Here is a 14,418-nt window from a genome sequence, read left to right as displayed (position 1 = left end):
ATGATTCGAGATGAAAATTCAGATTCTTTAGATTGTTTAGAGAAACATGTGGATGTACAGTCTTTGACAGTCTTCCATGAGTAGTACCTTCATCATCTGAGTTTGATAATTGCACAGCAGTGGTACTGAGTTACAATTTTTTGGCAAGAACCTAAGTTCAGATTCCCTACTAAGACTGCTCATACATGGGAACAGGCATGCAGAGGGAAAGCCATATAGGGCAAATGTATTGTTACAAAAATTAAGGAATGCAGCCAGGACACAAACCTGAATAGAAGGCCACCCTTGTATAGCTTCGAGGTGAGCTAAAGGCATATTTGCAGGAAAGTTTGGGTTTGCCCTGGAAAACAGTCTTGACACTGCTTCAGCAAGTGAACATAATGATGATTAGACCCTCAAAGTTCTACACCATAGAGCCTGGAGAAGTTTCGTTTCAGTTGTTACCAAAATCCACCCATGTGACAATCAAAGAATTTAGTAAAATGTCCGTGGAGTCTAATTTTAAGTGATATAATTTCCTGCTGCAGAGATGAAAGATGTGCACAATGGAAATTTAGATAACACAGTGGTTTGGTCCTTTAAAAGATACCAACAACTTGGCCCCATGGTCAATCACCCTCTGATTCATTTGGTATGGGTCAAGGAGTAAGGGTCACCAGAGCTGGGGCTGTTCATGCTTCCCAGGTGATTCCAAAAAGCAGAGATGGGTGAGAATCACTATGTAAAGGAAGTCTATGCAAACTGATGTGTTGAGCATTGAAGTAGTCCATCTTAAGCTTTTAATACAACAATGAAACACATTTCCCCTTTAATTTCAATTTTTCCCTCCCTCTTAAATTTTCACCATGAACATGTATATTTTACAATTTTAAGGAAGTTGCAAGGATAGTTCAGTGTAGAATTCTTGCCTGCCATGCAGGAAACCCTTGTTCAATTTCCAGCCCATTCACTTCCAAAAAAACAAACAAACAAGGAAGCAAACAAGCAAACAAAAAAAAATCAACAAATGGTGCTGCAATAATGACATACTCACATGAAAAGAGAATAAAATGTGACCCCCACCATACAGCATACAAAAAAAAAATTCAGTGAAACTATCTCAATGCAGAAAATTTGAAAATCACAAAAAATATCAAAGAAAAAAACCACTACCTATTCCATCATATAAAGCTAACCGCTATTGACATTTTGGTTGTACATCCTTCCATTTAAAAAATAATTAGTTCACATTTTATTGAAGATACTCCCAAGTTTGGCAGTAAAACCATGTTTCCTATAGTGTAAAGAAGGCTGCTTCTCTTTCTGTTTGCTATACCTGGAAAGAAAGCATTCAGCTCCTTTAAAAATTTTATCCAATCATTATGCTATGGTTCAGAATTATTATCTCATCAATTGAGATCCTTATCATGTCTCTTGAGTTGGCATGAGGGGTCAGAATGCATCTAAGCAAGTCTAGAGTCTAATTTGAGTCCATATAGCTCATTCCACAATTTATTTGTTTCTGAAGAATCAAAGGCTGAAATACTATTTGTTGAGTGACATCAGTCTTTGGGTTACTTTAAAAGTCCCAATTCATATGCAGACTACCTGAGAGTCTGTAGCTAAAATCACGTCTTACATATACAACTTCTTACATCTCTAAATTCATGTCTTGCCTTTATTCTATCTCTCTCTCTTCACATCTTTCTTGGAACTGTCTCCATTAGGCATTAGAGCAGAAAGTAATGCCAAAGAAGAGGTACCACCAGCTCCTGGACTTGTAGAGGGCTTGGTTCCAGTCCCTGTTTAGCGTATAGAGTACCTGGTCATGTCAACAGGATAGCAGCCCATTAGACTTCTCAGATTTACCACGCAGGTTAAAAGAACTAGAAAACCTATGAAGTGCAGTACTGTACTATTAAATCTTATTGCAATCCAAATTTGAACTGGAATTGCCCACAGTTGGAGTCATGCGAGCAGAAGAAGTTTACTTTTCTGGTGAGTCAGCCTGGCCAAGGCATGTGCAAAGGCTCAAGACATCTCAAAGGGGCTTGGTTGGAATATATATATAAAATATATAAACATACATAATTTAATGTATTGTTTAATATATATGTTTAAACTTTTTTTGGTAAACAACCAGTTTGGTTAAATGATTTTAAATTTCATTTAATTGTGCGAAAAAAAAGAGTTCTCTCAAAAATGCCAACTCCTTATACTGGTGATAGAAATAAAAAGAGTGAAGAATAAAAAGAGTGGTGCTGAACATTAGCCAAAAAATCGATGGTTAAAAACTCACAGAATGTTGAATTTGGGGGGTGACTGTAATCTATGACTTGATTAAGTTCCATCCAATACATTATGAGAGATTAGAAAAAAACTATTTCATTGAGTGCTGTAGTATAAATGGGTCTCAAAACTTTAGCTAAAATACAACTACCTTGTGGTGTTCATATAAATCCAGGAACCAGTTAAATGATGACAGAAAGTTAATTCAGGAAAAAGGCAGCATTCAGTGTAGACACTTGATAATAAAATATTTCTTTTCCCTAAAAACCTCCAGATATATTCTTCATGAGTATTTTTTCAAGAACTCTTCACATATGTTCTAAAAGGAGAAGCCTTTAAATTCACAAAAACTTCTTGCCATTTTCATTTCCTTAAGTAAAATACAAGTGAATTTCCAAAAAGTGTTATTCAGAGCTAATTTCTCAATACAGCAGACAGTGAGGAAATATGGCCCAGCAAAAGCCTGCTCGGTGCTCAGGTCTTCGGGTGCATTTTGCTGATACCTTTGTTTTAGAGTTCAGAATCGTATGTGGGGCTGGAATTCCCAGGAGGTAGAATAAGCCCAGGCCTTGGGCACCAGCAAAGATGGGACAAGGAAATAAAATAAAACTTCAGAAAAATATTTAGCCCCACCAATCAAAGTAATTCTTGAGAGGTGTGAATTGGTAGCATACCATAAAATTTTTCAGCTAAAGCTGACTGCTTGGTCCTGATTGTATTTTAAGGTCAACCATTTTCAGTTCCCTCAGAGGGCCTGTGCTTCCCAAGCGGTGGCCATTCATCTTTATCCTAACATGCTTAGAACAGAGTTGATACTCCGTAAGCATTTTTAAAACATATACATGGAAGCAGGAACAGTAGGTTTAATATGCACACAATTTTGGAATCTCTAGAGAACCAGATGTTCAAAACCCTTCCCCACCCTTTCATCAACCATCTTTAAGAGATGTGTTTGCATTCAAGACCTCGGAAGTAAGAGGAAGAAAGATTTTCTCTTTTCTCCTTTCTTTAAATCATTACGTGAGAAAGATGAATCCTTATGTCATCAGTGTAAAACACTGAGCCGCTTTGAGACTATTGCCAATGATAGCAAGGCTACAAATCAAGAAGAGAAACAAGTGGCCAGATTATAATGCTTTCAAAAAAATTGTTTCTATTATACAAAAAGAGAGACATTGAGAATTAACTTCTGACAATAAAATGATAATTAACCTGGAATGATTACATACCTAGAAGTGCTGGAAACTGAAATTATGTCCCACCACCAACAAGACAAATACCAATAACAAATCTTGAAACCAATAATAAAATAAGAGAGGAAATTTTCTGGAAGGAATTTAGAATATTCCATTTGAACACATCAGACTTCAATGGTGGTGCAAGGATTTCTTCTTCAATGATTAATAAAAATATACACCTCTTAGGAAAAAAAATCTAGAAGCACATTTTAAAGAAAAAGTCATGATATATAAACATGCTCTTCAGGAACACAACTGGCAAATTTAAAAAGCAATCTCCTGTTGCAGGCATGTGTGTTTTTAGAAGAATCACCCAGGCAAAGGATTTACATGTACTACCCAATTCTTCCTTGACTTCTATTAGTTTCATGGTAAAATTTACTTGCCCTATAGTATATTATTTTTTTAATGAAAGTTTTTTTTTCTCCCTTTTGAAGGAGGATGGGAGAGAAAGACAAAAGGTTTGCAGCATGGAAAGACACGCCACATTGCCAAAGACTTACTGCGCTGAAGCTAACCACAGAGGACCATGCTTCAAGAGCAACCGGGAAAGCTTAGTCAAGGAGGGACAGGAACACTGAACTACTTCGTGGCTGCAGAGGTTCAAATATGTTTCCTAGGGCTGTAATCAGCAAGGGTGGAGTTAAGGAGTGTGGGGAAAGTTAGGAAATGGGACTGGAGAAAAAAAAAAATCTTGTGTCCGCTGAATTCACCGCCTCGGGTCAATGCTTTTCCATTTAGGGAAGCGGACACTGCATTTTATCTCATTTCATTTATCTATGTGACATTCTCCTGAAAACATTGCTCCCTCAGCACAATTGACTTATGGTTGCACAACAACCCACACTTTATGAAAGTCCAGGCCTTGTTTATTTATTTAGGATTCCTAGGATTCATTTCTTTCCCAGATCATATAAAGGTCTTGAAACATGTTCAAAAGTAAGAATTGGACAGCTAGTCTTGGGTCTCAAAAATGTTAAAGAGATATTCAGCTTTCTTTCTTGCCAGTTATTTAGTTATGTTCCTAACTAAAGAGCTGTCTCATGAATTCACAAGGGGAGATGTTGAAGGGTGGAACAGGAACCCAACCCGTGGCATTTTGGAGGGATCAGCATGGTGTCTGCTGGAGTCTGGATTCCAGAAGGGAAAGCTTGAGGACCTTTGCAGGAGCAGTTTCATAAAGAGTGAAAGATACAAAGGGCCTGAACAGGAGTAGAAGTGGAGAGGAGGGCTTTAACAGAAAATCATAAGGAGTAGAATTGGCAGTTCTTAGGCATTCGGTGGAAGGGTGAAAGAGGGAATGAGTCATTTAATGAATCATTAGATATGTACTTAGATATACAATACTGTATATAAAATTCTCAATTGTTACAGGAATTGCTGACTAAAAATTTGTTAGTTTAGCACAGGTTAAAATGTCCTCCCTTTCTATCAGTTGTGACTTTCACAAATTGTGTTTTCTTTTGTAATGTTTGAACATAAAACTTGAATGACTCATATCAATAAAACCCTGTTTTACGTTCTTCCTGGTGGATTATATGTACAGAGGGTGTTGTTCTGCAGGCTGAAGATAAGTGGGACATGGGAATCTTGGTGTTAATTTGTTTCAGAGGGGCCTTTGTCTACATCTAATATTCACACATACCCTTGAATAGAAAGCTCAGTATCAGTGAAATAAATGCTACCTTTGTCAGGTGACTAGTGTGGAGGTAACAACCATTGTGTTTATGGGTCACTAAACCAAAAAGGTAGGAAATGGCATTCCTGCTCTGGAAAAGCTCACAAGCTGAGAGGCAAGACAAACTATTCAACCTGTCTGGAAAATATCCTAGGATCTTATAGGCAAGATGCCATAAGTTCTGTGTCACTTATTACATTGATCTTGGGCAAATCTCTTAATAAAACAGGCTCCAGTTTATTTTGTGCCTAATCCCAGGCCCCAAAATAATTTCATTTGACAGATTCCTCCCCTACCTCTTTCTCTCTCCATATATATGTATACACACACGTTTGATATATGTAGCAATGCTTTTTTGTTATTATTTTCATTATAAAGCTAAGGAAACTGAGCCCAGAGAAGTTAAATAACTTACTCAAGGGCCCTACAGCTGATGATTTGTGAGGGTGAAATTTGAATGAAGGCCTATCTGACACAAAAGTCCATTATTTTGCATGACACAACTACAAAATGTTTAGATTGGTTTGAAGCTGTATGTACCACAGAAAAGATCATGTTCTTAAGCTAATCCATTCCTGTGGGTGTTCTGGCAGCCTGAGCGCACTGAAACCCCTGTTCTATCTCATTCTAATAAAGGAAGAAAACAAAAGAAAAACATATAGAAACACTAGCAAAAATCAAATAAACCTGCGAGTGACTGAAACAGTTGTACGTTGTTCTAAGGGCTTTAATGGAAACTCTTAAGGGACTGAGATTTGGAATAAGGGGATAGCAGGAGAGGGGCGTATCTTTGCCCATAGCCAGGGTGGACAGGAAAGGCCTCTGTTCTAGTTTGCTAGCTGCCGGAATGCAACACACCAGAGACGGATTGGCTTTTAATAAAAGGGGATTTATTTTGTTGGTTCTTCAGAGGAAAGGCAGCTAACTTTCCACTGAGGCTCTTTTCTTACGTGGAAGGCACAGGATGGTCTCTGCTGGTCTTCTCTCCAGGCCCCTGGGTTCCAACAACTTTCCCCGGGGTGATTTCTTTCTCCACCTCCAAGGGCCCGGGCTGAGCTGCAAGTGCTGAGATGAGGAATGCCGAGCTGCTAGCAGTGCTACGTTGCAATCTCCCATTTAAGCACCAGCCAATTAAGTCAGACATCACTCATTGCAGCAGACACGCCTCCTAGCTGACTGCAGATGTAATTGGCAACAGATGAGGTTCACGCACCATTGGCTTATGTCCTCAGCAACAAGACTAGGTATGCTCACCTGGCCAAGCTGACAACTGAATCTAACTAACACAGCCTCTCAGGAGAGATGGAATAAGCAGAGCCCAAACGAAGAGCAGGTGCTGGTGGTGCGGGGAGGATTGGGAGGTACAGAGTCTCATACATGAGCTCTGCAGACTTGCGGAGCTGAAAGGGGTGCCCCCTTCCCCAAGGACATGCAATAACTATTCAAATGGACAAGGAGAGGAGTGCATGCACGGAGACAGGGATAGTTTTATGGTACTGTTCAGGAAGGATTACATGGAGAGCCATATTTTGAAGGAGACAAATTTGGCAGACTGGAGTGAATGTGCATGCATGTGTGAATTTATGTTGGGAAAATCATCAGGTCATTTGTTTTGTTTCTTCTACTGTATTGTTCGTTTCTTTGCAAACAGATTTGGCAAGGTCTGGGGCTGAGAACAGGTATATTAGTTAAGGTTCTCTAGAGATACAGAATCAACAGGGAACACTCACAAATGTAAAATTTATAAAAGTGTCTCAGGTGACCATGGGAATGCAGAGTCCAAAATCCACAGGGCAGGCTGTGAAGCTGACAATTCTGATGGAGGGTCTGGATAAACTCCACAGGAGAGGCTCACCAGCTGAAGCAGGAAGGGAGTCTGTCTCTCCTGAATCATCCTTAAAAGGTTTCCAGTGATTAGATTAAGCATCACTCATTGCAGAAGACTCTCCCCTTAGCTGATTACAAATGTAGAAATGGAATCAGCTGAGGATGGAGCTGACATGATCATGATTTACTTCTATGAAATGTCCTCATTGCAATAGACAGGCCAGCACTTGCCCAACCAGACAAACAGGTACCACCACTTGGCCAAATTGACACATGAACCTGACCATGACAATCCACCCCTTGTCATTTTGGCAGCTGTATATATCACCTTAAACCATACCTAATTTCTAAATAAAAAACATTAAAACACACATTTTTTCATTCATCTAACAATACTCAACTGTCCTGCATATAACTGGAAACACATTAACTCTCTCCAGAATAGGGTGCAAGTCCTTGGATAATATTCATTCTTAAACTTGATATCTTACAACTTAAATAGTATAACAGGAACAAAACAGCATCAGAGTTCTCATTTCTGTAACTGATCATGTGGTCATAGTTCATATTTATCACTACCTTCTTCCACTACCCATTCCATGTTCCCTTTACCCTCCGCAAGCACTTCAGCTGGCTGTGGTTCTTTGCCTGGTGGGGTGACCCAAACCTTCATTCCTGAAGTTTCAGATCCATTGGTAGTCCTGTTTAGATTGAGTTGTTGCAGGTTTTCCATTGATTTTAATCACAGGGCGTGGTAGTACTAAAAGACGCCCTAGGGGATCTTCTATATTCCAGGAAAACTCTTCTTTACCTCCATTGTGTAGTTGTAGTCCTACTTCCCCCTGATAGTCAGGGTCAATCACCCCAGGCAATAATGTAATCCCCTTCTTGGCTTGTTGATCAGGAGCATAAGTAGCCCAAAGTGACCAGGTGGCAGTCTTAGATTCCAGTGCAATGGAATCATTATTGTTTCTCCTGGTGGAAGCACTTCCCATTTTGGAACTAAACCTGTACACCAGCAGAGCTCAGGGTCACAGGGACAGGAAGCAAAAATTTTCCCAGTGGATCACTAGGGGTAATAATGAGTGGTACCACTCCCCTTTCCACCCCTTGGTTCCTGGACCCATGGATCCTGGCTATGGGAGAAACAGCACCATACAGTGGATGCTGATTCAGAGCATATACAGCTTCCTGGAGAACATTACCCCAGACTTTCAAGGTATTGCCACCTAGATGGCACCGTAATTGAGTTTTCAAAAGGCCATTCCACCGTTCTATCAATCCAGCTGCTTCTGGATGATGGGGAACACGGTAAGACCAGAGAATTCCATGAGCATGTGCCCATTCCTGCACTTCATTTGCTGTGAAATGTGTTCCTTGATCAGAAGCAATGCTATGTGGAAAACCATGATGATGGATAGGGCATTCTGTAAGCCCATGGATGGTAGTTTTGGCAGAAGCATTGCATGCAGGAAAAGCAAGCCCATATCTAGAGTATGTATCTATGATAGTTAGAACAAATTGCTGCCCTTTCCATGAAGGGAGTGGTCCAGTATAATCAACCTGCCACCATGTAGCTGGCTGGTCACCTCGGGGAATGATGCCATATTGGGGACTGAATATGGGTCTCTGCTGCTGACAGATTGGGCACTGTCAGCCTTGGTGAGTAGCCATGTCAGCCTTGGTGAGTGGAAGTCCATGTTGCTGAGCCCATGCATAACCTCCATCCCAACCACCACGACCACTTTGCTCATGAGCCCATTGGGCAATGACAGGAGTTGCTGGGGAAAGAGGCTGACTGATAGCCACAGAATGGGTCATCTTGTCCACTTGATTATTAAAACCTTCCTCTGCTGATGTCACCCTCTGGTGAGCATTCACATGGGACACAAATATGTTCATGTTTTCATCCTACTCAGAAAGATCTATCCACATACTTCTTCCCCAGACCTCTTTGTCATCAATTTTCCAATTATAGTCTTTCCAAGTCCCTGACCATCCAGCCAAACCATTAGCAACAGCCCATGAGTCAGTATACAAATGCACCTCTGGTCAGTTCTCCTTCCAAACAAAATGAACAACCAGGTGCACTGCTCAAAGTTCTGCCCACTGGGAGGATTTCCCCTCACCACTGTCCTTCAAGGACACCCCAGAAAGGGGTAGTAGTGATGCAACTGTCCACTTTTGGGTGGTACCTGCATTTCGCGCTGAACCATCTGTAAACCAGGCCCGAGTTTTTTCTTCCTCAGTCAATTCACTGTGAGGAACTCCCTAAGAGACCATAGCTCTGGTCTGGGAAAGAGAAGGTAATGTGGCAGGAGTGGAGACCATGGGCATTTGAGCCACTTCTTCATGTAACTTACTTGTGCTTTCAGGACCTGCTCTGGCCCTATCTCATATATACCATTTCCATTTTACAATAGAATACTGCTGCACATGCCCAACTTTATGGCTTGGTGGGTCAGACAACATCCAGTTCATGATAGGCAACTCAGGTCTCATGTTAACTTGGTGGCCCATGGTTATGTGTTCAGTCTCTACTAAGGCCCAGTAGTAGACCAAAAGCTATTTTTCAAAAGGAGAGTAGTTATCTGCAGCAGATGGTAGGGCTTTGATCTCAAATCCAAAGGGTCTACATTGCAGTTCTCTTATAAGGGCTTGCCAAAGGCTCCAGATAGCATTTCTACTTGCCACTGACACTTCCAGCACCATTGGATCTGCTGCATCCATCATATGGCTCAAATGGCAGAGCAGCTTGTACAGCAGCCTATACCTGTCACAGAGTCTCCTCTTGTTCAGGTCCCTACTCAAAATTAGCAGCTTTTCTGGTCACTCGATAAATGGGCCAGAGTAGCACACCCAAATGAGAAATATGTTGTCTCTAAAATCCAAAGAGATCAACTAGGCATGGTGCCTCTTTTTGGTCATAGGAGAGGCCAGATGCAGCAACTTATCCTTCACCTTAGAAGGGATATCTCAACATGTTCCACACCACTGGACACCTAGAAATTTCACTGAGATGGAAGGCTTCTGTATTTTTGTTGGATTTATCTCCCATCCTCTGACACACAAATGCCTTACCAGTAAGTCTACAGTAGTTGTTACTTCGTGCTCACTAGGTCCAATCAAAATGATATCATCAATATAATGGACCAGTGTGATGTCTTGTGGGAGGGAGAAATGATCAAGGTCCCTGCAGACGAGATTATGACATAGGGCTGGAGAGTTGATATACCCCTGAGGTAGGACAGTGAAAGTATGTTGCTGACCTTGCCAGATGAAAGCAAACTGTTTCTGGTGGTCCTAATAGCTATTGAGAAAAAAACATTTGCCAGATCAATAGCTGCATACCAGGTACAGGGGGTGTATTGATTTGCTCAAGCAATGATACCACATTTGGAACAGCAGCCTCAATTGGAGTTACCACCTGGTTGAGCTACAATAATCCACTGTCATCCTCCAAGACCCATCTGTTTTCTGCACAGGCCAAATAGGAGAGTTGAATGGGAATGTGGTGGGAATCAGCACCCCTGCATCCTTCAAGTCCTTAAGAGTGGCTGTAATCTCTGCAATCCCTCCAGGAATCCGGTATTGCTTCTGATTTACTATTTTGCTAGGTAGGGGCAGTTCTAGTGGCTTCCACTTGGCCTTTCCCACCATAATAACCCTCTCTGCACAAGCTAGAGAGCCAATGTGGGGATTCTGCCAGTTGCTCAGTATGTCTATACCAATTATATATTCTGGAACTGGGGAAATAACTACAGAATGGGTCTGGGGGCCCACTGGACCCACTGTGAGACAGACCTGAGCTAAAACTCCATTGATCACCTGGCCTCCATAAGCCCCCACTCTGACTGGTGGACCAGAGTGATGTGTTAGTTCCCCTGGAATTAATGTCACTTCTGAACCAATGTCTAATTATCCCCCAAATAGCTGATCATTTCCTTTTCCCCAATGCACAGTTACCCTGGTAAAAGACCGCCGCTCTCCTTGGGGAAGGCTTGGAGGAAGATTAACAGTATAAATTTGTGGCAGTGTAACAAGATTCTCCCCCAAAGGGACCTGGCCTCCCCTTCATTCAAGGGGCTCTGGGTCAGTAAACTGTCTCAAGTCTGGAAATTGATTAAGAGGCTGTGACTCTGTGTTTTTGTAATTCAGGTCAGACTTCTGTTCACTTGACCTAGAAGTCTTTTGTTTATACAGCTTGAACAAGAATTTAGTAGACTGCCCTTCTATTGTATTTCTAGGTACCCTGTGATTTACTAGCCAATGCCACAAATCTCTGTGAGTCACATAATTTTGACTTCTGCTTTGAGTTTGTTGTCTATTATAATAGCCATGTCTACCCTGTCTTCGGCAATTAAGTGCTGCCACCTGGCTTCTGCCAACTAGGGATCCTGTCATCCCTATTGTGTTTAAGGATTCCAGCTCAGTGACAGCAGTTCCTACAGTAATATCTGACCTACAGAGAAGTGCAACCACAGAGCTCTTGAGGGATGATGGTGTTGGTCTTACAAATTTATTTCTCACTGTTCTGGTAAAAGGTGCATCCTCTGGACATTCCTGCCTGAGGTGTAAGAGCAGGTTTTGCATGATAAATTCACTCTTAGATTCCAATCACTCTAAGCCTCTGGATCCCCTCATCTACATTATATCAGGGCAGTTCTGGCATTTCAACCTCAGGTGATGTTGGCCACCTTTTGATCCATGTTTCAACCAACCATCCAAACAAACTGTTAATACGTTTTCTAACCCCTCAAGCTATAACATTGAATGCAGAATCTCTTAGTGGGCCCGTATCAATAATATCAGCCTGATCCAGCCTTATATTCCTCCCACCATAATCCCACACCCTTAAAATCCATTGCCACACATATTCCCCTGATTTTTGTCTATATAGATTGGAAAACTCACACAGTTCTTTTGGAGTATAATGTACCTCCTCATGTGTGATACTTTGTACCTCATCTTTAAGGGCCTGTTGGGACTTTAGTCTAGTTATAGGTATGGAAGAAATGAGGGGTGGTGGGGGTGGGTCATGAAAAGAATTAGAAATATCTTCCAAGCCATTTGCTTCAGGGCCTTCATTTACAGTTTCATCTGGTGAAACAGGATTAATCACTCTAGGGCTAATCCCTTCAGGAGGAGGTTGGGTGGCCAACTCCTCAGGGCAGGCTGGAGGTGGGGTGGCTATGTCCTCAGGGCAGATTATTACAGGGTTATTTAGAGAAGACTCAGTATGACCTAGGGTTTAAACCTCACCCCTGACATCATTATCAAACCATATGTCACCATCCCATTTTTCAGGGTCACACTGCTTTCCAATCAATGCCCTCACTTTAATGGCAGACACCATGCAACATTGAGATTTCAGTTTATGTTGTAAAGTTGCTACTCTAACAATAAGATTCTGAGTCTGATTTTCAGAGATCTCAAGTCTAGGGCTACAGGAAATAATTTTCCTTCAGTATACTCAGAAATGTCTACATCTGTCAGATGGCCCTTAAGCTTCTCATTTGAAGGCTTAAGCCCATCCCTCTCACTCCTTAATGCATCCAGTGTATCCAACAATAACCATCCAACATCTCTATACCTCTTATTTCCACAAAACTCTGTAAAAGTGTCAAAAACATTATCCCCTAGAGCCTGGCTTTGTACAAGCGAAGCATTAAGAGAATCGAATGGTGATATTTTGACTATCTCTTTTACCAATTCACTCCATGGATTGGGAGTGTCATTCTGATTATGGGAATCAGAATCCTTAGTGCCTTTGAGTCCAGTCAGAGTTAAAACCATTCATAAAAACCCATTTTTAAGATTCTGTTTCTTAAGAATCATTCCTGGTACCAAGATGTATTAGTTAGGGTTCTCTAGAGAAACAGAATCAACAGGGAACATACACAAATATAAAATTTATGAAAGTGTCTCAGGTGACCATGGGAATGCAGAGTCCAAAATCCACAGGGAAAGCTGTGAAGCTGATGATTCGATGGAGGGTCTGGATGAACTCCACAGGAGAGGCTCACCAGCTGAAGCAGGAAGAGAACCTGTCTCTTCTGAATCCTTCTTAAAAGATTTCCAGTGATTAGATTAAGCATCACTCATTGCAGAAGACACTCCCTTTGGCTGATTACAAATGGAATCAGCTGTGGATGGAGCTGACATGATCATTATTTAATTCTATGAAATGTCCTCATCACAACAGACAGGCCAGCACTTGCCCAACCAGACCAACAGGTACCACCACTTGGCCAAATTGACACATGAACCTGACCATGACACTAGACAATCAGTCTAGTGGTTAATGACTGATTCCTTGAGAAAAATGGCCAGGATGGATATGTGTGACTCTTGATATTGACTAGACTGCTTGGGGTCAGTGATATTTTCAAAAAGGACATGCACACCCATGCCATGGGAGATACTGACCTGAGCTGGTTACTGGAGGTGTTGTTCCTGGGGTTAGCCATTTAGCAATGTCCTAGCATAGTTGATATAGTACATAATGAGCATTCAGCAAGTACTGAGTTTCTTTCCCCCACCCTCTGAGTTAAGGGATTGGGGAAAAGGAATCAGAGTATAACGAAACTGAGGAACTAGAATATGCAGGCTTTTTACAAAGGGAGTGGACAGTGACAGAGGGATGAATCAGAGATAGTTTACAAGTTTCTAACCTGGGACATTTTGTTTGACAGTGTATCAGTTAGGACTCTTTTTAATGCAAGGCATGGAATAAGCCATGGAATAAGCCAAGCAACTCAAGTTGGGTGAAGCAAAAACAAAAAAGTTGGGGAGAATGTATTGGCTCATGGAACTCAAAAATCCTGGGTACAACCAGTCTTGAGACCAATTTTTTTCCAGGGCCTCCTCTTTGATTAGGCCCCAGGTCTCTCATCTTGGCTCTGCTCGCCCTCATGCTGACTTCATTTCTCCTCAGACTCTATGTACCTTGTAGTCACATGTGGGCTGCCAGCAGGTCCAGGCTGGACCTCCAAGATCCCAGAGGAGGGGAAAATAATAACAATAGCTAGCAAGCATGTTCTGTACAATGTCACAGGCACTGTTCTAATGTTCTAGTTTGCTAGCTGCTGGAATGCAATATAGCAGACACGGAATGTCTTTTAAAAAGGGATACTTAATAAGTTGCAAGTTTACAGTTCTAAGACCAAGAAAAATGTCCCAATTAAAACAAGTCTATGGAAATGTCCAATCTAAGGCATTTGGGAAAAGATACCTTGGTTCAAGAAGGCCGATGAAGTTCTGTCTCATCTGGAAAGGCACACGGTGAACACAGCATCATCTGCTAGCTTTCTCTCCTAGCTTCCCATTTCATGAAGCTTCCTGTTTCATGAAGCTTTCCTTTTTCATTTCCAAATGTCACTGGCTGGTGGACTCTATGCTTCTCAT

The 14,418-nt window shown here is 41.4% G+C and overlaps 1 protein-coding gene across 2 annotated transcripts in view; it reads right to left on the bottom strand.

The window, feature by feature from the left end:
* LOC143668300 (placenta-specific gene 8 protein-like) overlaps window positions 1-4,148 on the bottom strand; it is a 45,433-nt gene extending 41,285 nt beyond the window's left edge. The window contains exon 1 of one of the 2 annotated variants that reach the window (XM_077142976.1): window positions 4,010-4,148. The gene's annotated coding sequence lies outside the window, so the exon portion shown is untranslated. The remainder of the gene's footprint in view (window positions 1-4,009) is intronic. The other variant, XM_077142975.1, reaches the window with a different exon arrangement.
* Between the last annotated feature and the right edge of the window lie 10,270 nt (window positions 4,149-14,418).

This window comes from Tamandua tetradactyla, chromosome 24 (assembly GCF_023851605.1).
Source record: "Tamandua tetradactyla isolate mTamTet1 chromosome 24, mTamTet1.pri, whole genome shotgun sequence".
Classification (NCBI taxonomy): Eukaryota; Metazoa; Chordata; class Mammalia; order Pilosa; family Myrmecophagidae; genus Tamandua; species Tamandua tetradactyla.
Note: the sequence above shows the minus strand (reverse complement) of the source record. Positions and strands in the feature narration are given on the sequence as shown.